General features: G+C 38.1%; 1 protein-coding gene across 2 annotated transcripts in view; it reads left to right on the top strand.

Moving 5' to 3' along the window:
- The window catches only part of DOCK9 (dedicator of cytokinesis 9), a 354,061-nt gene that overhangs the window by 90,798 nt on the left and 240,492 nt on the right, over window positions 1-22,771 (top strand). The gene's annotated exons all lie outside the window — the stretch shown is intronic.

Here is a 22,771-nt window from a genome sequence, read left to right as displayed (position 1 = left end):
GCCTGGAGGTGGGGATGGGTGGGATGGAGGGCGTGGAGTGGAAGATTTAAGGGGAGGTGGCAGTATAATCAATGACAAGAGGTGTAATATGTGTCAGCTTAAGACAGTTGGGAAAGTGAAGGCTGGATCTTGATTATTTTAAGATGTTTTCTTATAACTGTTTCTTGAATTGTCACAATTGTCTTGAAAAATGTTAGAAAGCAGGAGTGTGCTTGGCTACCTCCTAGAACACTCCTTCGGTTCCAGGTTTGGTCATGGGACAATGGCTTTGGCTGGCTGTGTTTTACATTTTGTTTCTAATATCCTTAATGGTGCCCAGAGTTTTGTTGTTTATTTTGATCACAACAATAAATTGGGCTGATGTTTTCAAGGAACAATCTGTTCTCATTCCTAGATCCATTTCCTGACTCCTGAAACTGCCCTGTTCAATTGATATTGTGTTTTGTGATTACTGCCAGTGTGAGCTAGCTAACATAAGGGCATACTGCATCTTTCCCCAATGCTTTACTAAAATTTACCATTTTATTATACATGGGATTCATTTATTTTAATATTTATTAAATTATAAACAATTATGGTAGAAATGAAGCATGCTATGTTTGCTACAGAGGGGTAACCGCTACATTTTGAGTCAAAATCTTTCAGAATTCCATCCATGTATAGCACTGTTAAAACAGGTTGCTGTGGACCGAATTGTGTGCCCCCCTCAAAATTTATAGTTGAAGCCTTAACCACCAATGTGACTGCATCTGGAGATAGGGTCTTTAGGAATTCATTAAAGTTAAATGAGGTCATAATCTAATAGGACTGTGGCCTAATAAGAATTGGAAGATCTCTCTTCCCCACCCCACCCCCCTTCCTCCCTCCCTCCCTTTTTTTACCCTCCATGTGAAGCCACAGTAAGAAAGCAAGCCCTTGCCAGGAACTGACGATGATGGCACACTAACTGTGGACTTCCAGTTTCCAGAATTGTGAGAAAACAAATGTCTGTTGTTTAAGTCACCTAGTCTATGGTATTTTGTTATGGCAGCCCTAGCTGACTACACAGTATAATATGTTATTTTTACAGTCTTGTAACTTGGGTTAAAGACACTCCATAAGATGTCACAAACATCCTTCCATGTCAATAAATATACATTTATATCTCATTCTTAATGCCATCATTTCATTGTATAGATGTGTCTTAGTTCATTTTGGGCTACTATTACAAAATTCCATAGACTGGGTGGTTCACAAACAACAGACATTTGTGTCTCACAGTTCTGGAGGCAGAGAAGTCCAAGATCAAGGTGTCTGCAGATTTGGTGAGGGCCCACTGCTTGGTTCATAGATGGTTGTTTTCTCACTGTAAACTATATGGTGGAGGGAACAAGGAATCTCTGTGGGATCTCTTTTATAAGAGCACTAATCACCTTCATGAGGGACCAACCCTCATGACCTAATCATCTCCCAAAGACCTCACCTTTTAATAGCATCACATTGTTGCATTAGGTTTCAACACATAATTTTTTTAGAAATTATTTATGTATTTATTTTTAGAAAGAGAAGAAGGGAGGGAGAAAGAGAGGGAGAGAAATATCAATGTGTGAGAGAAACATTGATTGTTTGCCTCTTGCATGCCCCCAACCAGGGACCTGGCCCGCAATCCAGGCATGTGCCCTGATGAGGAATTGAACTGGCAACCTTTCAGTTTGTGGGATGACGTCCAACCCACTAAGCTACCCCAGTCAGGGCTCAACATATGAATTTTGAGGGGACATAGACTTTCAGTCTATTGAAGGGTGTGACATTTTATTAAACCTATTCCATTTATTTTACAATTGTAAATGCTGTGATTAGCGTCTTTGGACATATACTTTAAACACTTGTCAAATTGTTTTCTTAGCACAGATTTCTAGACTTGGAATAATAGGTCAAATTGTATTTACTTTTTAAAAACTTTTGAAAAGTTTATATATATATATATATATATATATATATATATATATATATATATATATATATATATGAAGCCACATTGCTCTCCAGAGAGATTATTTTGAGATTTTTAAAAATTAAAGACTCTAAGAAAGTTTTTCTCTACCTCCTGACTTCAAGTAGTTTGCCTGTATTAAGCTCATGACAGTTACTTGCTGAACAGAGTAACATTCATTGACTTAGATGCTGTATACTTAGACAAGTAACATAGTTATACTGGAGTTCAAATTAGCACTAATATTGCCTCAACTTCTGAAAGCATGATCACTAGCATTCCTAAGCATCCCAAGAGAATTCAGAAGTGTTTTATCTTGGGGGCTGGAATGTGTTTGTTCTGGGAGGTCTTTACCCTTTTAGAACTGGAATAGCTATTTCAAGGATATGAAAGTAGGAAAGAGCTCCAGAAATACTGAATAGAAACAGATGAGTTAAGCTGTTACTGCTTTGCTCATCTGTCTTTTTAGATATCCAAAGTAGTTGATTTATGTTTCTTCCACACATTTAGTGAGAAGAAACTATTTTTTGTTTTTTAAAAGTAACATTTATCTTTCATATTTAAAATACATAATCTTTATGGAAAATTTAGAGACTAGAGAAGAATAAAAAGGAAAACAAAAATCAGCCATAATCCCACAGTTCAGAAATAATTATTGTTTAACATATACTGTATATTTTCTATAGTTTTTCCTGCTTATACAAATATTTAAAAATGGCATAATATTCCATAAATAATTCTTGATGCCTTTTTAACTTATTTTCTTATGACCATTTTTATTCCTATTAATGTTCTGCTAAAACATGATTTAATATATGTATACTATTCCATTGTAATGTATGTACTAGAATTTATTTAAATGTATCTCTGTTGTTAGACATTTAGGTTGTTATAAATTAAGATTATAGAAGACATCTTTACCCAAAAATCTTTCTATGGATCTATAGTTATTTTCATAGACCAGATTCATGAACATGAACTTGGTAAGGCAGGGATGAATTTTTTAAAGGCCTTTTAAGACATGTTTTAATTGCTTGATGATTGACCCAGCTTACATTCCCATATTAATATTAGTCTTGCTTTATAAATGATGATTGCCAGCACCATTTTTGCCAATTTGAGAGACAAAAGATATTAATTTCAAACTCAGTACTTTGTCATATTTATTCCAAATATTTCTCCATTTTTGTCATTTGCCTTTAATTTTGTTTAATTCTGTTATTTTACTAACTGACGTTTAAATGTAGGTGATAAGCATAATCATCCTTTCCTTGGTGATTTCTTTCATTACTTTTATGCTAAGAAATTCTTGCCTATCTCAGATCATATATTCACCAGTATTTTCTTTTGGAACTTATTTGTTTACTTGCTTATTTACTTACTTATTTATTTATTCATTTACCTACTTACTTACTATTTGGCTCTTTTGTTCAAGGAGCCTGCTTGCCAAGTGTTTTTATAAAGTTTTATTAACATATAGCCACGCTTCTCTATTTACATGTTGTCTATGACTGTTTTCATTGTGGCAGAGTTGAGTGGTTGGGATGGAGACCTATAATACTTACTGGCTGGCTTAAAATATTAGCTGCTTTTTACAGAAAGTCTGCCAATACCTGCTTTAGTCAATCTAGAGTTTATTTGTCTATATAGTTTAGTGGAGGCCCTAACTTGATTTCCCCCTTAGCCTCAACACTCTTTTCCTAATCCTGTTCATTGAATAATCCATTCTTTACTCATCGATATGTGATCCTTCTTTCATTATATTTTATGTTCTTTCATATACTAGGATTGTTATGGTACTACTCTATGTCCATTATAGAAGCAAAGTTCTTATCCAGCTGTCTGTTCAACTGCAATTTAGTAAAAATGTAAACAAGAAATTTGGAGAGAAAAACATTGATTGTATAGGCTGCATATTGTGTAAGTCACTGAATTAAGTAGTCGAAAAGCACATATTGGTAAAGATTCAGGACCTAGGGGTTAAGTTTTGAATGTAGATTAACTATATTTGTAAATTTGTTTCCTTGTGAAATAGCCTGTTCATAAGTAGATTAAGCTTGTCTTGATAAGAACTCTGTGGTGCATTTTGATGAAAGTAAAACTCCAGTGTGGCAGCTGCATCCTTAGGTAACCTTGATTTGAATCTACACTTTTTTCTATATCCTGTCTTTGCAAACAAAAGGAGTCCCAGCAAAATATAAGCAGAAATACTACCAGGATTTTTAAAACAAGTGTATTTGTCTGCAGGAAACACATACATTTCTTAACAGATGAAGAGTAAATTCTAGTTTTTTCTTTTATACATTATATGAATTTCAAAGGTAATTTATATGCCTCCTTATCTACAATTTGTGCATGTGTGAAGGTTTGGAAGTGTGTATGTTGGTGTGAATGCGTGTGTGACTATGTATGTATTTTTTGTTGTCTCCTCAGTACTGGAATATTGGATAAAGGGGTACTTTACTTTTTTTCCACATGTCAATGAACAGTCCAAGGCTTTATTCTAGGATGAATTTCAATAAACATTTGTTTCCTTGTCATGGAAAAACCCATATATGAAAAAAATGAGTAGATGTGACTTGTGAACCTAAGCAGAGGGACATGGAGCTTGTTGTATATTGATAGGTTTTCTGGAGGAGATTTTGCATTTACAGAGTCTATATGATGAGAGTTCACTTATAAATTTCTAGAATATGCAGTTGGTGGCAGTCCTGTATGCTAAAGAATTTAACCCTTCTGCATGTTTGATATTCCCTGTATGTTTTTCTAGGCTTATGAGCTAGGCAACATCATCATCAAAGATATCAGTCTTACAAGTTACTCCTCTTTTTCTATGCTTTGTCTCTGCAGTCAGAAGAGAACCCTGAAACTGCTTCCTTGTTTTTTACCCCTCTACCAGAAAAAGCTATTCCTCTACTCACAACACTTCTTACACCAAATATATGGGTTTTCTCCCTCACCTTAAACAAGTCTGACACTAAGTACCCAGAATTAGTGCACATCCCACTGGTTAAGGGCTCAGTTACACAAGTCTGCCTCCACTTCAGATGCCAGTTACGAGTCCCAGGTTTCACCGGGGCTGCTGACTGATCAGCTATAAATTGGCAGTTCCCACAGCCCTGTTCTTAGGTTCGATAACTTACGAGAATGGTTCACAGAACTCAGGAAAACACTTTACTTACTATCGGTTTGTTATTAAGGATACAACTCAGGAAGAGCCAAATGGAGGAGATGCTCAGGGCAAGGTATGGGGAAGGAGTATGGAACTTCCATGTCCTCGTCGGGTGTGCCATCTCCCAGCACTTGTATGTATTCATCAACCTGGAAGCACTTCAAACTCCTTCATTTAAGTTTTTATGGAGGTTCTATTATGTAGGCATGATTGATTAAGTTATTGGCCATGGTTATTAAACTTAATCTCCAGACCCTCTTCCCTCCACAGAGGTCAGGGAACAGAGCTGAAAGGTACAACCTTCCAATCACAGGATTGGTTCTTGTGGTAACCAGCTTCCTTCCTGAGTTACCTCATAGCATAAACTCAGATATGGTTGGAAGGGGCTTATTATGTGTAACAAAAGATGCTCCTCTCACCCCTGTCACTCAAGGAATTCCAAAAGTTTTATAGAAGCTCTGTGCCAGGAATCAGAGCAGAGGCCAAATATGTATTTCTTATCATGTCACCCCCAATCCCCACTGGATGCCTGCAGATGCAAGGGTAAATAAGCCACCATCTGTGTTCTCAGAGAGAGGGTGGGCGTGCACAGGGTACAGTGGTGACCAGTAAGATTAGAGAGGTAATCATGGACTAGGTAATAGTGGGTCTTTTGGAACTTTATCCTAATATCGGAGGGGAGCCATTTACTGAAGATTTTTTTAACAGGGAGAGATGTGATCAGACTGATGCTTTTAGAAAAATCACTCAGACTCCAGAGTGAATGAGGGATTGAGCGAAGGTGGGTTCTGAAAACAGGAACACTAGTGAGGAAGGGCTTGCAGGAGGGTGGACAGGTGATGTTGGCCTGATTAAGGTATTTGGTGGTGGATATGGAGAGATACATCTGGATTTAAGAGATAGTTAAATGACAAGGAAAACAACAACAGCAACAACAACAACAACAACAAAAATGACACCAAGTTTGTTAAAAAAAAAAACGAAAAAAAGGAATTAAATGAGAGGAGTCAAGAGTGTTCCAATATCTACCTAGAGCACCTCCAGGGTGTCATTTATGGAACTAGGGAAAAATTTTGAAGGAATGAGTCTGAGGAAGTTGAAATGGAGAGGAGAATTTCAGTTTGGGGCATCCTGAGTTTGAGGTTAAGAACACCAAAATTGAGACATCTGTAAATCAGTGGGCCATGACTAGCAGGGAAGTAGGCAGAGTTGTGGATCTCAGCAATGTAAGGAAAGCCTGGGAGTGGATGAGGCCTCCTAGTGAGAGTGCTTAGAGTAAGTATTGGATTGGCCAAAAAGTTCATTTAGTTTTTTTCGTATGATGTCTCTAGTAGTGCTTAGTTATCTTTAACTTCCTTTGAGACAATTTTGTTAGATTGTATTGTGACAGCTACCATATCATCATGCATTTTTTAAAAAACATCCAAATTGGCAAGTTTTGTGCAGCCATTTTAATATTGAAGATGGAATAAAATATGCAACATTCTCAGCATATAATGCTTTATTATTTCAAGAAAGGTAAAAATGCAATTGAAATGCAAAAAAAAAAAAATAAGATTTGTGCAGTGTATGGAGAAGGTGCTGTGACTGATCAAATGTGTCAACAGTAGTTTGCAAAGTTTCTTGTCAACAGTGATTTGCGGAGTTTCTTGGTACTATTGATATTTTGGCCAAGTAATTCTTTGCTGTGGGGCTGTCTTGTACATTGGAAGATGTTTATTTTAGCAGCACCCCTGACTACTACCCACTAGAAACAAATAATGGGAGATAGCCAACATACTCCAAAGGTCCACATCAATAAAGTTATTGGTGAAAATGAAAAATGTACCTTTTATTTTATGGAAAAAACTAAACAGACTTTTTGGTCAACCCAATACAAAGAACACCAGCCCTAGGGAGGGCATAGAAAAAGAAGTTGGAATAGCTATCCGGAGTTGAGTGGTCAGGGAGGTGGAGTATAGGTTGGCATTTGGTAATAGGATCATAGCCACCTAAATATCCAGAGCTTGGAGAACTTTGCCTGTATGTATTTAAGCCCCCTTTCTATAGAGCACTGACATCATCATCTATATTATTCATAGAAACATTTAACAAAATATGTACCCAATATCCTTTTTGGACCAAGAAACTTTCATGGTAAGTATCCCCTCTTCCTTTAGAAGGTACTTCTTTAGTGGAGTGAGAAAATTATAGATTATTGAATAAAGCCATCCTCCCTTTCTTCCTCCTGCCCTCCCTACCACATATCAAAATAGCTTATAGTTTATTGACTGTTCACTAGTTATCATGCATTGTTCCAAGCTCCTTATGTCTGTTTACTCGTTTAATCCTTATGACAACTCAACTCTTATTACCTTTATTTTATAGATGAGGAAACCAAGGAACAAAGAGAAAGGTAGGTATTGTATAAAGTCACATAGCTAGTGAGTAGCACAGCTGGGCTTCAAACTAATAATTGAGTTCCAGAACCCTGTGCTCTTAACCGTTATACCTTAGAGGCCTGTCTTCTAGTATAGCACACATGAGTATTAAGGTGAAGTGAAGATAGGGCCTGGAAAATTTATTCATTCAAAAATGAATGAATCCCACAACAGTAGATGAGTGAGAAAAAGACAAGAAAGAACAAGAAAGAGACAGAGATGAAGAAGGGAGCCAGGTCTAGCTGGGAGACAAAAAGTACACAGTAGAAGAAAAATTGCTGAATTCCAGAGAAATCAAAGGGTGATGTGAACCAGCTGAGCAGGGGCAATGGGGTAAGAATTGAAGGGAAGGTGGCATTTGAATTGGGTTTTGAGGGGTTACGGTGTGGGTGTGGTGAGGAGAACCTGTAGCTGAAGGAAATAGTGTCTTCAGAGATATGTAAATCAACATGAGAAGATCAGAGCTGGGTGTGAGATGAGTTGGCGAGTTTGTGCAGAGCTATGTCATGTGGTGAGCAACTGTTGTTTCTGTCTGGAATCCTTCAGGTCTGTGGGGTATTTTAGACCATTTTTTTCATATGAGAGTGAGGTCAGAATAAAAAGCATGAGACTGGAGGCAGGGTACCAGGGTAAAAACTCTGAGCCCCCAAACAAACTCTCTATTGAGGGGATAAAGGGAAAGGATCAGACTGGAGGGATTTTTTTTTTTTTTTTATGGAGATAGAATTTACTTGACTGTTGCATCCTGGAAGTGGATCAGGGAGTAGGGAATAATGACACCCAAGTCTCCTGACTTGGGAGATGGCGATGCCATTAATCACATGCCTGCACAGAAGGGGCAGGCAGGATTAAGTTTAGCTGATATGAGAGCAGAGGGAGGAGAGAGAGATCATGAATTCACTTTTGATATTACTGTTCGAATGCCTGGGGAACCTTCAGGTCAGGGAGAGATACAGCTTTTGTAAGGCCCTGAAGCTTTTACGATTTAAAGTCCTCCCTTAAGAAAACTGGTGGAAGATTACAAATACAAACATATGTACAGGGCTTTGGGAGGGGCCCCTACAAGGAAGGGCCCTGAGGTTTAAGCTTCTCTAACTTCTCATGACTCTGCTTCTCAATCATGGCAGATGCCTGAGGCTCCCTGAGGTTCTTCTCTGTCAACCTGAGGCTGGTCACCATTTTGTTTAGACTGTTCCATGTGATTAAAGTTAACCCAAGGGTTACCTTAACATGATGTCTAGAAGGGTCGCAGGTGGGCACAGGTACCCAGGTTCTTGGTGATCACAAACAATGAATTGAACCAAGCACACAGAGTTTATAGCAGAAAGAGGGTAGATTTATTAAGCGATAATACACTTCACAGAGCATGGAAGCAGGTACTCCAAGCTGACATTGATTCTCAGTGGCTGGAGGGATTCTTTCCTTATAGGGAGGATTATTTCCTGGCTAGTTTTGGCGGGGTTTTATTGTGCATGTACAAGTAGCCATATTACTTTGAAGCTACTGGGCATGTGATCTTCCATGATTTTCCTTGATTGCGCCTTGGGGGAGAGGGGTCCCACAATGCTAATTTTTTATAATGCTATTGTAATGAAGCACGGGTCACATAGCATCTGCAAAGGTGCAGTCATAAGTCACTGTGATTTGGTGCTTTTCCAGAAAGTGGGGACAACTGGCCTTACAAGAGGGTGTCTGTCCTGTATTGATGTCCCATGTCCTAGTCCTGGGGTGCCTCCTGTGTTTCTTCATTCTTGAGGAACCAGTCTCAGAACAGGGTCTCTGTTCTGTATCGATGTCCTTTGTCTTAATCCTGGGACGCCTCTGGAGTTTCCTCACTCCTGACTATCTCCTGCCTCAGGAGGGCCCATGCTATGCCTTCTGACTCTTCTGTAGAAAAGGTATTTTGCTTCTACAGTCTATCTAATATACAAGAAAAACTGAAAGAAAATGCCACACAGAGCTTGTATGGAATGAGGGGTTTAGTGTGTTATCGCTATCCTTGACCAAAAGAGGATAGTGCTATGAAGTATACTCTCTCTATTTAGATTACCAATAGGCATTAGTAGCCATGCATATGTTGAACTGAAGCACTTCTAGCTTTTCCTGTTACGAGTTTTGGAGGAACTATTTACTTAACACCTTTCACTTTGAACAAAATCTTTTAAACCAAATTTAAATGGTTTGCAAATAGAGATTAAAAGTGTTTTTGTATTAGTAAATGTAAGGCAGCACATTTAGGTAGATATCCCAGTAACACTCACAAAATGAGTTCTGTATCAGTAAAATAAGAATGGAGAACACTTATAATTGTTGTTTAGTCTGTCTTTGATAGCTCCTGCTGAAAAAACTTCCCTTGCAGGGAGATAATTGCTGATACCACCAAGGACAAGGTCATTTTTGGGTTAAGTGTACTCTGTCCTACTGCTGTGGCTTGGCCTTTGGAACCCCCACTGGAGTGGCTGATCCTCTGGGTAGCCATCTACCCATCCTCCTTCAGTTCTCCAGAATGCCACCCCTGTTCCGTTTCCACTCTCAGTCCCTGCCTGTGAATGATCTCAGCTAGATGTGATGCTTTTATCAGATTAAAACATTCACACCATGGTATAAATAGCTAACAGAATTACGTCTCCCAAGGGTGGTCTGCATTTTAGAGGGGAGTTTTCTAACTGAAGGCAGCACTGCCGGTGGTCATGTAAGATTTTGGAGCAGGTTGTCATTCATTTCCAAACTGCAGAATGAATGGAGTTTGTATGCCAGGGAGTGTCTGTATGGGAGTTTGGGTTTTTCTTTTGATTTTAAGAGGAGAATTCTTTTTTACCTCATTTTTCTTCTTTCTTTTCTAAGTAGGCCACAGTTTTCTTTTTTAATTCAATCTTTACTGTATATTTTTACATTACCTTTCAGTTCCCTTATACCACACCCCCCAGCAATCACCACACTGTGGTCCATGTCCATGAGTCCTTTTTCCTATTTGCTCAGTCCCTCCACTCCCTAATCCCCCTTCCTACTAGCTATCATCCTGCTCTCCATTTATGAGTCTGTCCTCATTTTCTTGTTTGTTCATTAGATTCCACATATGTATGAAATTGTATGGTATCTGTCTTTCTCTGGGTGGCTTATTTCACTTAGCATAATATTTTCCAGGTCCATCCATACTGTTGCAAAGGGTAAAATTTTCTTTTTTTCTAGAGCTGAGTAGTATTCTATTGTGTAAATGTACCATAGTGATTTTATGCATTCATGTATTGATTGACACTTAGGCTGCTTCCATATCTCAGCAATTGTAAATAATGTTGCAAAGAACATAGGGGAGTTTATGTTCTTTCAAATTAGTGTTTTGTGTTCCTTTGGATATGGGGATCACTAGATCAAAAGGAAGATCCATTTTTAATTTTTGAGGTATCTTCATACTGCTTTCCACAGTGGCTGCACCAGGCTACATTCCCACCAACAGTGCAAAGAGTTCCCCTTTTTCTACATTGTTGCCAGCACTTGTTTGTTGATTTAATGATGATAGCCTTTCTGACAGGTGTGAGATGATATCTCATTGTGGTCTTAATTTTCATTTCTCTGATGATTAATGACACTGAGCATCTTTTCATATGTCTATTGTCCTTAGTATGTCCTCTTTGGAGAAGTGTCTATTCAGGTCCTTTGCCTAGTTTTTAATTGGGTTGTTTGTTTTTTTGGTACTAAGTTTTGTAAGTACTTTGTAAATTTTGGATATTAACCCCTTATCGCATGTATTTGTGAATATGTTCTTCCATTCTCTGGGTTGTCTTTTTATTTTGTTGATGATTTCCTTTGCTGTGCAAAAGCTTTTCAGTTTGATGTAGTCCCATTTGTTAATTTTTTCTTTTGTTTCCCTTGTCTGGGCATGTATACCTGTTAAATAATTTCTATGAGCAATGTCTGAGATTTTACCCTATGTTTTCTTCTATGATTTTTATGGTTTCAGGTCTAACATTTAAGTCTTTGGTGCATTTTGAATTTATTTTTATGTATCGTATAATAAGGTGGTTTAATTCCATTTTTCTGCACGTGTCTGTCCAGTTTTCCCAACACCATCTTCTGAATAAATTATTTTTACTCATGTATGTTCTTGCTTCCTCTGTCAAATATCAATTGAGTATAAAGGTGTGGGTTATTCCTGGGCTCCCTATTCTGTTCCATTGATCTATGTGTCTGTTTTTATGTGAATACCATGCTGTTTTGATTACTGTGACCTCATAGTATGGATTGATTATAGGTAGCATAATTCCTTCAACTTCATTCTTTTTTTTCAGGATCGATGTTATACGAGGCCTTTTGTAGTTTCATATAAATTTTTGAAATATTTGTTGTAGTTCTGTGAAATATGTCATTGGAATTGTGGTAGGAATTGTGCTGAATCTATAGGCTGCTTTTGGTAGTATGTACATTTTAATGATGTTAATTTTTCCTATCCATGAACACAGTGTGTGTTCCCACTTATTTCTATTTTCTTCAGTTTCTTTCTTCAGTGTCTTATAATTTTCTGTGAACAAGTCTTTTACATCCTTGGTTATGTTTGTTCCTAGGTATTATTATTTTTGAAGCAATTGTGAATGCAGTTTTCTTAATTTCCCGCTTTTGGTTAGTTCATTATTGACATAAAAATGGAACTGATTTCTAGATATTAATTTTGTATTCTGCTACATTGCTCAATTCATTGATCAGTTTTAGTAGTTTCTTGGTGGAAACTTTGGGCTTCTCTATGTACAGAATCATGTCATCTGTGAATAAAGACAGTTTTACTACTTCCTTTCCAATTTGGATGCCTTTTATTTCTTCTTGTCTGATTGCTGTGGCTAGGACTTCTAGTACTATGTCAAATAAGAGAGGTGAAAGTGGACATCCCTGTCTTGTTTCTGATCTTAAGGGGAATGCTTGTAGTTTTTGCCCTTTGAGTATGACCCTGGCAGTGGGTTTGTCATATATGACCTTTATTATGTTTAGGTATGTTCCCTCTATTTCAACTTTCCTGAGAGTTTCTATCATAAATGGGTGCTGGATTTTATCAAATGCTTTTTCTGCATCTATTGATATGATCATGTGCTTTTCTATCCTTCATTTTGTTTATGTGGTGAATCACATTTATTGATTTGCAAATGTTGTACCAATCTTACATTCCCATAATAAATCCCACTTAGTCATGGTGTATGATCTTTTTGATGCATTGCTGTATTCAGTTTGCTAATATGTTATTGACTATTTAAGCATCTGTGTTCATCAGAGACACTGGCCTATAATTTTCTTTCTTTAGAGAATCTTTTTCTGGTTTTGGAATTAGGATAATGCTGGCCTCATAAAATGAGTTTGTGAGCCTTCTCTCCTCTTGAATTTTATACAATAGTTTGAGAAGCAGAGGTGTTAGTTCTTCCCAACTAACGTTGGTAAAATTCCCCTGTGAAGCCATCTGGTCCAAGGCTATTATTTGCTGGAGTTTTTTTTATTACTTCTTCAATTGCACTAGTTGTAATCTATTCAGATTCTCTGATTCTTCCTGATTAAGTTTTGGAAGATTGTATGTTTCTGGGAATTTATCCATTTCATCCAGGTTGTCCAGTTTGTTGGCATATAGTTGCTTCTAATATTTTCTTACAATCCTTTGTATTTTTTTCATGTTAGTTGTTATTTCTCTGCTTTAATTTCTGATTATATTTATTTGGTTCCTTTCTTTTTTTTCCTTGATGAGTCTGGTTAAAGGTTTTTCAGTCTTGTTTATCTTTTCGAAGAACCGGTTCTTGGATTCATTGATCTTTTGTATTGTTTTTTTAGACTTTATTTCATATATTTCTCTCTGATCTTTATTATTTCCTTCTTTCTACTTACTTTGAGCTTTGTTTGTTGTTCCTTTTAAGTTCCTTTAAGTGTAAAGTTAGATTGTTTATTTGAGCTTTTTCTTGTTTTTTTGAGATAAGCCCATAGCTATGAATTTCCCTTAGGACTGCTTTCTCAGTGTCCCACAGAATTTGGATCATCGTGTTCTCACTTTCATTTGTTTCAAGGTATCTTTGGTTTCTTCCTTGATCTCGTTGTTGACCATTCCTTGTTTAATAACATGTTATTTAACTTCCATGTCTTTGCATATTTTTCAGTGTTCTTGTGATTGATTTCTAGTTTCATAGCATTGTGGTCAGAGAAAATGCTTGATATGATTTCAATCTTCTTAAATTTATTTAGACTTCTTTTGTGTCCTAACATGTGGTCTATCCTGGAAAATGTTCCATGTGCACTTGAAAAGTATGTAAATTCTAGGGTGAAATGCTCTGAAGATATCAATTAAATCCATTTGGTCTAGTGTGTCATTTAAGGCTGCTGTCTCCTTGTTGATTTTCTGGCTGGAAGATCTATCCATTGAAGTCACTGGGGTGTTAAAATTCCGGACTATGACTGTATTTCTGTTGATCTGTTCCTTTATGTCCATCAAGATTTGCCTCACATATTTAGGTGCTCCTGTGTTGGGTATGTAAATATTTACTAGGGTTATCATCTTGTTGGATTGCTCCCTTTATCATTATGTAGTGTCCTTCTTTATCTATTACTGTGGCCTTAGTTTTAAAGTCTATTTTGTCAGATATAAGTACTGTTACCCCAGATTTTTTTTCCTTCCCATTTGCATGAAATGTCTTTTTCCATCCCTTTACTTTTAGCCTGTTTGTATCTTCTGATTCAAGACGGGTCTCTTGTTATAATCATTACGTATGGGTCTTGTTTTCTTGTCCATTCAGCTACCCTCTGTCTTTTGCTTGGAGCATTTAAGCCATTTACATCTAAAGTGATTATTGATAGATATGTATGTAGGGCCATTTTATTGTTTGACCATTTTCCTCTTTTTTTCCCCTTTCACTTTTTCTTTTTCTTCTTGTTAAAGCAAGCCCTTTAACATTTGTTACAGTTCTGGTTTGGTGTTAAGAAACTCCTTTAGGTTTTTCTTGTCTGGGAAGCCCCTTATTTCTCCTTTGATTTTAAATGATAGCCTTGCTGTGTAGAGTAGCCTTGGTTGTAGGTCCTTGCTTTTCATCACCTTGAATGTTTCATGCAACTCCGTTCTGGCTTGAAATATTTCTGTTGGTTAATTAGATGCCATTCTAATTGGTACTCCCTTGTAGGTAACTACCTGCTTTTCTCTTGCAGCTTTTAGGATTCTCTTCCTTATCTTTCAGCCTTGTCATTTTAATTATGATGTGTCTCGGTGTAGGCCTGTTTGGGTCCAACTTGTGTGTGACTCTCTGAGCTTCCTGGACTTGTGCGTCTTTTTCCTTTACCAGGTTAGGGGCATTTTCAGTTATTATTTTTTCAAATAGATTCTTGATCCCCTGCTTCCTCTCTTCTCCTTATGGTAGTCCCATGTTGTGGTAGTTGTTCTGCTTCATGTTGTCTAAAATGTTTCTTGAGCTATCTTCATTTTTTAAAATTCTTTTTCTTTTTGTTGCTCTGCTTGAGTGTTTTCTTCTACTTTGTCTTACAAATCACTGATGTGATCTGCTGCTTGATCTAACCTACTGTTTATTCCTTCCAGTGTATTATTTATTTCAGATATTTCATTCGTTATTTCTGACCCTCTTTTAATGGTTTCTATGTCTTTTTTCATGCTGTTGAGTATCCTTATGACCACTCCTCCAAACTCTCTATCTGATAAATTGCTTGCTTCCATTTCACCTGATTTTTTCTGGGGAATTCTCTTGTTCTTTCATTTTGGGTCTGTCTCTTTGTCTTCCCATTTTGGCTGCTTCTTTGTATTTTATGCCTTAATTGTTAAACCAATCAGCTGTTAAGCTGATCAGTTGTTAAACTAATCAAGCTGTAATCAGCAGCTTGTTTTAAGCTCTGCAGGGTAGGGCAGAGTAATTCCTGCAGTAAAGGCTCTTGCTTCCCTGCAGGCTGATGACACTTGGAGAGGAGTGCTCTGCCTGAAAAAGGTGGCCTCTGTAGTATAGGGAATGACTCAGCACTGGGATCCTGGAAGCTATTCCTTTAGTTCTCTTCCCAGAGCCACAAGCCCCAGTCTGTCCTCAAGCATATCTGGTCTGCTATGCCCTCCCTCTGTCAGAGCCCAGGGTAAGTGGTTGCAAATGAAATTTTGTGCATTGGCCCTTGAAGAGGCTCTCTGAGGCTCCAGCCATCTCTCCCTGGCAGACAGAAACCCTGCTGCTTTTCATAGCCATATGTTATTTGGGTTCCTTTCAAGGTTCTTGTGCTGTAGGCCAGGGAGCTCAGCTTGGTGTTTAGACCCCACATTTCTCAGGGGAATGCCCTGGCCACTGAACTATCCCTCCAGCACTTCAGCTGTCCACCATGGGAGTCCAGCCAGTCCTCTTGCACTTCCTACGCTTTCCCTACCTATCTTGTTGTGGTATGTGGCTTATTCTGTCTCTCCTTGGTTATAGGTTTTTCTCCAGCTAGTGTTCAGTTGGTTATTCAGAATGAGTTCTCTCCAATTTAGTTGTAATTCCAAATTGATCCTGGGAGGCAGTTTGTGTAGGTTCTACTTACTCTTCCACTATCTTGGATCTCTCTCCTATACTTTGTATATTTTTTTAGAGCAAATGTAAAATGTTCAATTGGGGAGATTATAAGGTTTTTATTGGTGGCATTGCAGGTAGCGTTCTCTGGTGTGTCTTGCTACCTGCAAGCCATCCCAGCTCTTCTATCAAGGCCCCAGAAAGTTGAGCTTGGGAATCTAGCACCTTACTTTGAAAAGGCTGGATCCTGCTCTTGTGAACTGAAAATATCTGCAGATTGTATCAGTGGGCCTAAAATCTTGGGACCTTGTAAAGAAAGGGCACTAAGATGTTGCTTTCTTGTTTGAATCTATGATCTGCTGGTGTTTTCAGTTTGTGTTTAGAACTGAGTGCTGCGCCTTAAGAAGGAAACAACAAGGCAGGGGAAAATCCAGAGAAGGCCTATTAAAAGGACTGGTACGTATATACAACCTATAGTTGGTAGGTAGAAGCCTTTTCTATGTTTTCTCCCAGAGCCTTAAGGCAGATCAGGCTATCCTGATTTTAAAAATCTGGTGTTGGCAGTTGGTTGGGATAGGGTATTGAAGTCAAGCACAGCCCTGAACATTTTAGCCACTCCCAAAAGTAGACATCATTATCTTATTTTTGGTGTCCCTTTTCCATTAAAAAGAGTAGGAGTTCACCAGTATTTCTTTGCCAGGTTAACAAGCATGGGTGTATTGATGATTTCTGGGAACTTGGATGCAAGAGAATCGATGCTGAACTTCTGTTTTCACTTTTCACCCTTGTAATTCAACCACCTTTTAAATTGGGCTGTTTTGTTACAGAAGGATGCAGGCCACTGTCCAAATCATAGTCTTGTGACTGGTGTAAAACAAGTGGAAACTCTGATAGTCTCTGCAGATGTGTGTTTATCTGAAAAACAGCTGGGCCCTGTCCAAAGGGCAAGCAGGCAGTTATGCTCTTAATTTGAAAAACAACCACTAGCTGCACCAGAAACTGAAAACTTTTCATTTTTATTTCTAATTACCCTTTGTAAAAAAGAACATTTAAAAAAATGGAAACGTCAAAGATAGGGTTTAGGACTGCTTATGTTGTTTGTATTACAACGCCATGCATGGAGGACTTGACTATAAGCAGGCAGTTAGAGAATTCAGGAGAAGACCAGATGATCTTGAAACGAGCAAGAGAGCTCGTTGTTTAAGAATTCCTTTTATTGGGAAATGAATTTAAAAAAAACAAGAAAACTTAAAACTATTTTTACTTTCCTTATTAAAAAGGAGTTGTCTTGTTATCCTCTCCTTGACCACTTTCGTGTGTGTGTGTTGAGAGCAGGTAGGGTATAAGCTGCTCCTATGAAACTTGTTTAAGGCCACATACCCACCCTCAGAGCCTGTGAACAACAAGATTAATTAGCTTGAAAGACTGCTGAAGGAACTCAAGAGAAGTTCAATACTAGGTTTTATGAGAATACTTTGGCCATTTATTTCCAAAATATACAGTGTATGAACATCTAGTTCCAAACTGAGTTTGGGTTAGTTCTTCTTACCACAAAAAAAAGGGAAGCTGATGCAAAGCCTTGACTTCCTATCTACCCTGTTGTCTGTGGTTAAATGGACTGGCCAAACATCCATTTAGTTTTTCTGTAAGATAAAAGATACATTTTTCATTTTCACAATAACTTCATTGATTTGGATATTTTGAATATGTTGTCTGTCTCCTGTTATTAAATTCTAGTGGGTAGAGGCCAGGGGTGCTGCTAAACATCTTCCAATGCAAAAGGAAGCCCCACAGGAAAGAACTATTTGGGCACAATGTCAATAGTACCAAGAAACTTTGCAAACTACTTTTGACACATTCGATCAGTCACAGAACCTTGTCCATACATTGAACAAATCTTTTTCTGCATTTCAGTTGCATTTTCACCTTTCTTGAAATAATAAAACATATGCTGAAAATGTTGCATATCTTCTTCCATCTTCAATATTAAAATGGCTGCACAAAAATTCACCAATTTTGATATTTTTTAAAAAATACACACTGATATGTTCACTGTCACAATAGAATCTAACAAAATTGTTTCAAATGAAGTTAAAGACAACTAAGCACTACTAGAGCCATCATACGGAAAAAACTAAATGAATTTTTTGGCCAACCCAATAGAAAACTGTGATTCTCAGCTTATCTCCCGTTTTCCCCCTTTCTTGCCTCCCTCTACCCACAGGGGCATTTTTCACATCACCCACTCACTGTGTGTTTGGAATTGCAAACTAATTTTGAGAATAGTCTTAAATGAAACATTAGGAAGATGAATCTGGTTGCTCAGATCCATAGGCAAATATAGATTGTTTTGGATTGTTCACCATGATGTACAGCCTGCACCCTTACCTCTTTCCATTACTATTTTGGAAGTTATGGAGAGTAATCGGAATGATTGAGGAGGATGTATATTCCTAGGATTTAGGTTGCAATGTGAGCAGCCCTGTAACCTCCCTGTAGAGGGTGTTACTCTTACTCTACTAGGTAGGAGATAGGCTGAGAAGAGTTCAGCTGGGTGGGGAGTTAGGGAGGTTGGTCTAGAAGGAGGAGGTACTGACCAAGATCATGCTTCCTGAACCATATCTTCTTCCTTTATGGATTTTACCAAGTCTCTTAGGTCAGAAACTGAAAAGTATTTTGGCAGCTTGTCTTGGGACTCTGCTTGCATGACTCAGAAGGAAGCCGAGGCCAGAAGTGCTGTAAGTACACTCAAAGTTAAAAGGGGCTCATCCCATAATTAGTGACAAGCCTTCTCCATTTGTCTGTCTTCCTGGACAAAAGATCAGCCCTTAACTGATACCCAGAGAGTAAGCACAACTTCAGCCATGAAAGTGGGGTGGTTCCTAGCTGCAGGGGCTCCCATTTCATTTAGTGAGAAGAGATCTGTATGCAGAGGTGAGAGGGTGCTCCAAACTTTAGTTTGTTATACTCTGTGTGGATTTTCTCTGTGATGCGTCTCAGCACACCCTGTGGCTCCACCATGCACCCAGGTCCAGAGTTAGCTGTTGTCAGCTATGACTCACTCATGAAAGGCCAACTACATGCAAAGGAAAAGCAGAGAAAGGTGTCAGGTTGGGTTCTGTGATGTAACTTTACCACCATCTAGGATGTTTCTGGGGTCTGCAGCACATCTTAGAAAAGCATACTGGCCTGTGCCTTATAGCTTGAGAAACTTTTCAGGGCTTTAGCAAAGAGGATTTTGGGGATTTAGTAGGGATTTGTCCTGTCAGCAGAGGGTAGACTGGGTCAGTACCACACCAACGCAGAGGAAAACCCTCCCTTAACCATGAGGTTGGAAAGCAGTGTTCTCACCATGCTCGCAAATGGAAGTTTCTATTCTATAACAAAGATGCACTAAATCAGGGGAGTGTTCTTGTGAACCCAGGACTTAACATCTAGTCCTGATCAGCTGTGAATGAATCAGTGTACAAAGAGGGGGAAAGTGAATTTCTAGGAAGAAACAGTGAAAGCTGAGCATGGCAAACCCTGGAAAATAGTCTGAGAACAGAGAGGTGGGTGCTGTGGATGGAGTGAGGTGGTAAGTGTTGAGAGAACGCTGAAGGACGTTATAGAAGTGGGTAGTTTTAAAGACAAGCCTTATTTCATATTGTTACTGGCCTGCTTTTACTTTAGGTGTAGCAAATACTCCGGAATCTAGTGGTCAACTGAGAGACACGTTATCAAAGCCCTTAAGGGAGGTTCTCTTTACAGAGTTTTGGGGCAAAGCAACTCTAATTAAATCTTGCTGAGCAAGACTGAGAAGGCTTCGGTTAGAAATTTGAGCCAAACTGGTGAATTTGTTTTTAATCCCAAGTTTTTGGATGGCTCCTGTTTGGAGGTGGGGGTGGGAACTGTTCTTTATTAACAAGTGGAAAGTGTGAAGTTATCTATGGAGTGCTGCCATTTTACTGTCTGTTCCCTGAAATTACTGAGATGTGTAACCCTTGGGGCAGCACAGACAAGTGCCCTTGTTAAGCAGGTGTGTTCTGGACTGAGTGCAGGCCTCTTTTCCTGTTAAACAACTGAGAACTTACTACAGAATACAGAATGCAGAATGGGCCTAGCACAAATGGAGATTCTTTGGGTTTCAGAACATACAAATTTTTTTCTTTGTAATGCTAGTACTATTTGTTTTCCCATGGGCAGAGCAATTTAATTTCAAGTTATAATAAAATGTAAACAAATTTACATAGGAAATTATGTATTGTGTTCATAGTTATTCTTCTATAAAGCAATAGCCCATGAATAGTGTGGACACTATTCCACAACTTGGCTGGGTTGCTTAATTTTCCTGGGCTTCCATTTTCTCATGTGTAAAGACAAGTTTAAATTAGATTATCCATTCCAGGTCAGAAATTCTTTGAATTTGAAGTTTAGTATTGAGTACACACACACTCCCCCCCCCTCCCCTGCCGCCCCACACCATCAAGGAACTATAAAACACAGTCCAGTTCGAGTATGAGGTATAAATACATGGAAGGTTAAATATATTAGTCTTGATGTTAGCTCAGAATGGTTCCGGAAGGTATAGCATAAGTCAGCTACTGCTGAATTGCTGTTAGTACTGAGGATCTGGAAAAATATGTGTGCCGATTGTCATAGCTTTGTTGGTTTGTACGATGGATGCAGTGTGGGTAAGAAGGAGGGTTTGTGGTTATTACTAGTAGCACCTGTGTTACTGAGGGCTCTGTCAGCATTCTCTTCTTAGGTGATATTCACTTCTATTGTTTTAGCCACCGCCTGCCTATATGTGGTTTCCCACTGTATCTGCATCTAAAGCTCGATTCTCATCCTCATGCATGTATGGCCACATGTCATTTTCTGTGTAAAACCCTTTTATATCTTCCCACTTAGCTGAGCCTAAAACAAGTGATCCTTAAGATGCCTGTCAGCATGATCTGCACTGTGTTTACCACACCAGGCTCATCATGAGCTTTCTTCCTTGGACCGCTGCACTGAAACAACTTGGGCCACCTTCCAGCTCCCCAAAAGGAACAAGCTCTTTTCTACCTCAGAGCTTTTGCATATGTTGTCCTCCCTGCCCTTAACTTGCACCAACTGAGCCATTTTGACTTTTACTCTTCTAGCCACAGCTCAAGAGTATCTTCCTCAGAGAAGGCTTATTTGGCCGCAGATTAGCTAAGCATCTTCCACTTTTCTTTCAATGTACTTATTACAATTGTAAATAAACTAATGCTTACATTGCTAGTTGCTTACTGTATGATTCCACTGACTTCTGTTTATGTTTGTGGAAACCCTGGACAGTTAACATGTCTCCCTTTGTGCCCTTCTCCCAACCTACTTGCTGGCATAAAAGAAGTCTCCTGACATTAACTTTATATGAGTGAACAATATTAATAGGACATCCATTCTGTTTTTATACTGGTGAAACTCACTGTCCTCATGACCTGATAACCTGAACATAGGCCCAAACAGTTACAAACCACTGACCATCGAGCGGATGGGCTTCCAAAAGCACGATTTAGATCTTAGCAACTGTTTCCCTATATAAATATTTCTTTAGAACACCTGGGTTATTTACACAATTTCCTATTTGTCAAATATTAGTAATCATACCTCACTAACTTGTTGCAGTGTTTTTACTTGTTTACAATTTAAAGTAAAAGGAAACAAGACAGTTTAATGTTGTTGGGCTTCTGTGGAATGTACTATTCTAAAATGTAATAATTATATAGCTTGGACACAAAAAATGAGTTACTATATGTAAGGTCTAGACTTTTGCTAAGCATGTTTCTAATCTTTTTTAGAAATCATACAAAAGAACTTATGAAAAGAAAAGGGAAGAGGAACCACTACTTTATATATAGAATGAAAAGACATCATATTAAAAGCATAATTGAGAGGAAGGAACAAAGACAGTGAATTAATTGATCTTGAATAGTAACATTATTGTCAATATTTTTATATGACTATATATAAATAACATAATTTTGGTAATATAGAAATAAAATTTTAGAATGAATACACTTTTTTTTTGTTGCAGATTTATACAATTGAGGATAGGGTCGATATCTCCTCTAATAAGATTGGTACAGGGTTTCTCAGTCTTAGCACTATTAACATTTTGGGCTGGATAATTGTTTGTTGTAGGAGGCTGTCTGGTGCATTGTAAGATGGTTAGCAGAATCCATAAGTCATGACAACCAGAAATGTCTCCAGATATTACCATATGTCCCGTGGCAAATCACCACCAGTTGAAATCACTGGATCAGAATATCTACAGGATAAGTCTTTGGTCTGAAGAATGAGTGTTCAGAACAAGCACAACAAAGGCAGAAGAGGGTGCCCATGTACATCAGAATTCCCATTGTAGGAGATGATGTGCTTGCCCCAGTTTCTGTTGGGATTCATGCCAACAGCACTCTACCTAGAGTACACATTTCATTTTGGACTTCTCTGAAGTAAATGAAGTCTATTTCACCGATTGAAAAAACAAAACAAAAACACTTGATGCACCAATTCAACTGTTAATTATTCTTTAAGACCTAACTCAAACCCACCTTTGCAAGTAGTGAGGTGATCACCCATCAATTCCCATGAATTTCTGATCTGTGTGAAAATGAGAAAAATAAGGAAAATGTGGCGAGCTTTTAAAGATTTTAGAGCTTTTAAAACAATTCTAAGATTGCCATTCCTAGTTTCAAGTCGGTGTGTGTGTGTG

The sequence above is a fragment of the Pteronotus mesoamericanus genome, unplaced genomic scaffold (assembly GCF_021234165.1).
Source record: "Pteronotus mesoamericanus isolate MK-2021 breed Mesoamerican mustached bat unplaced genomic scaffold, CSHL_Meso_final contig_26, whole genome shotgun sequence".
In the NCBI taxonomy this organism is placed as follows: domain Eukaryota; kingdom Metazoa; phylum Chordata; class Mammalia; order Chiroptera; family Mormoopidae; genus Pteronotus; species Pteronotus mesoamericanus.
Note: the sequence above shows the minus strand (reverse complement) of the source record. Positions and strands in the feature narration are given on the sequence as shown.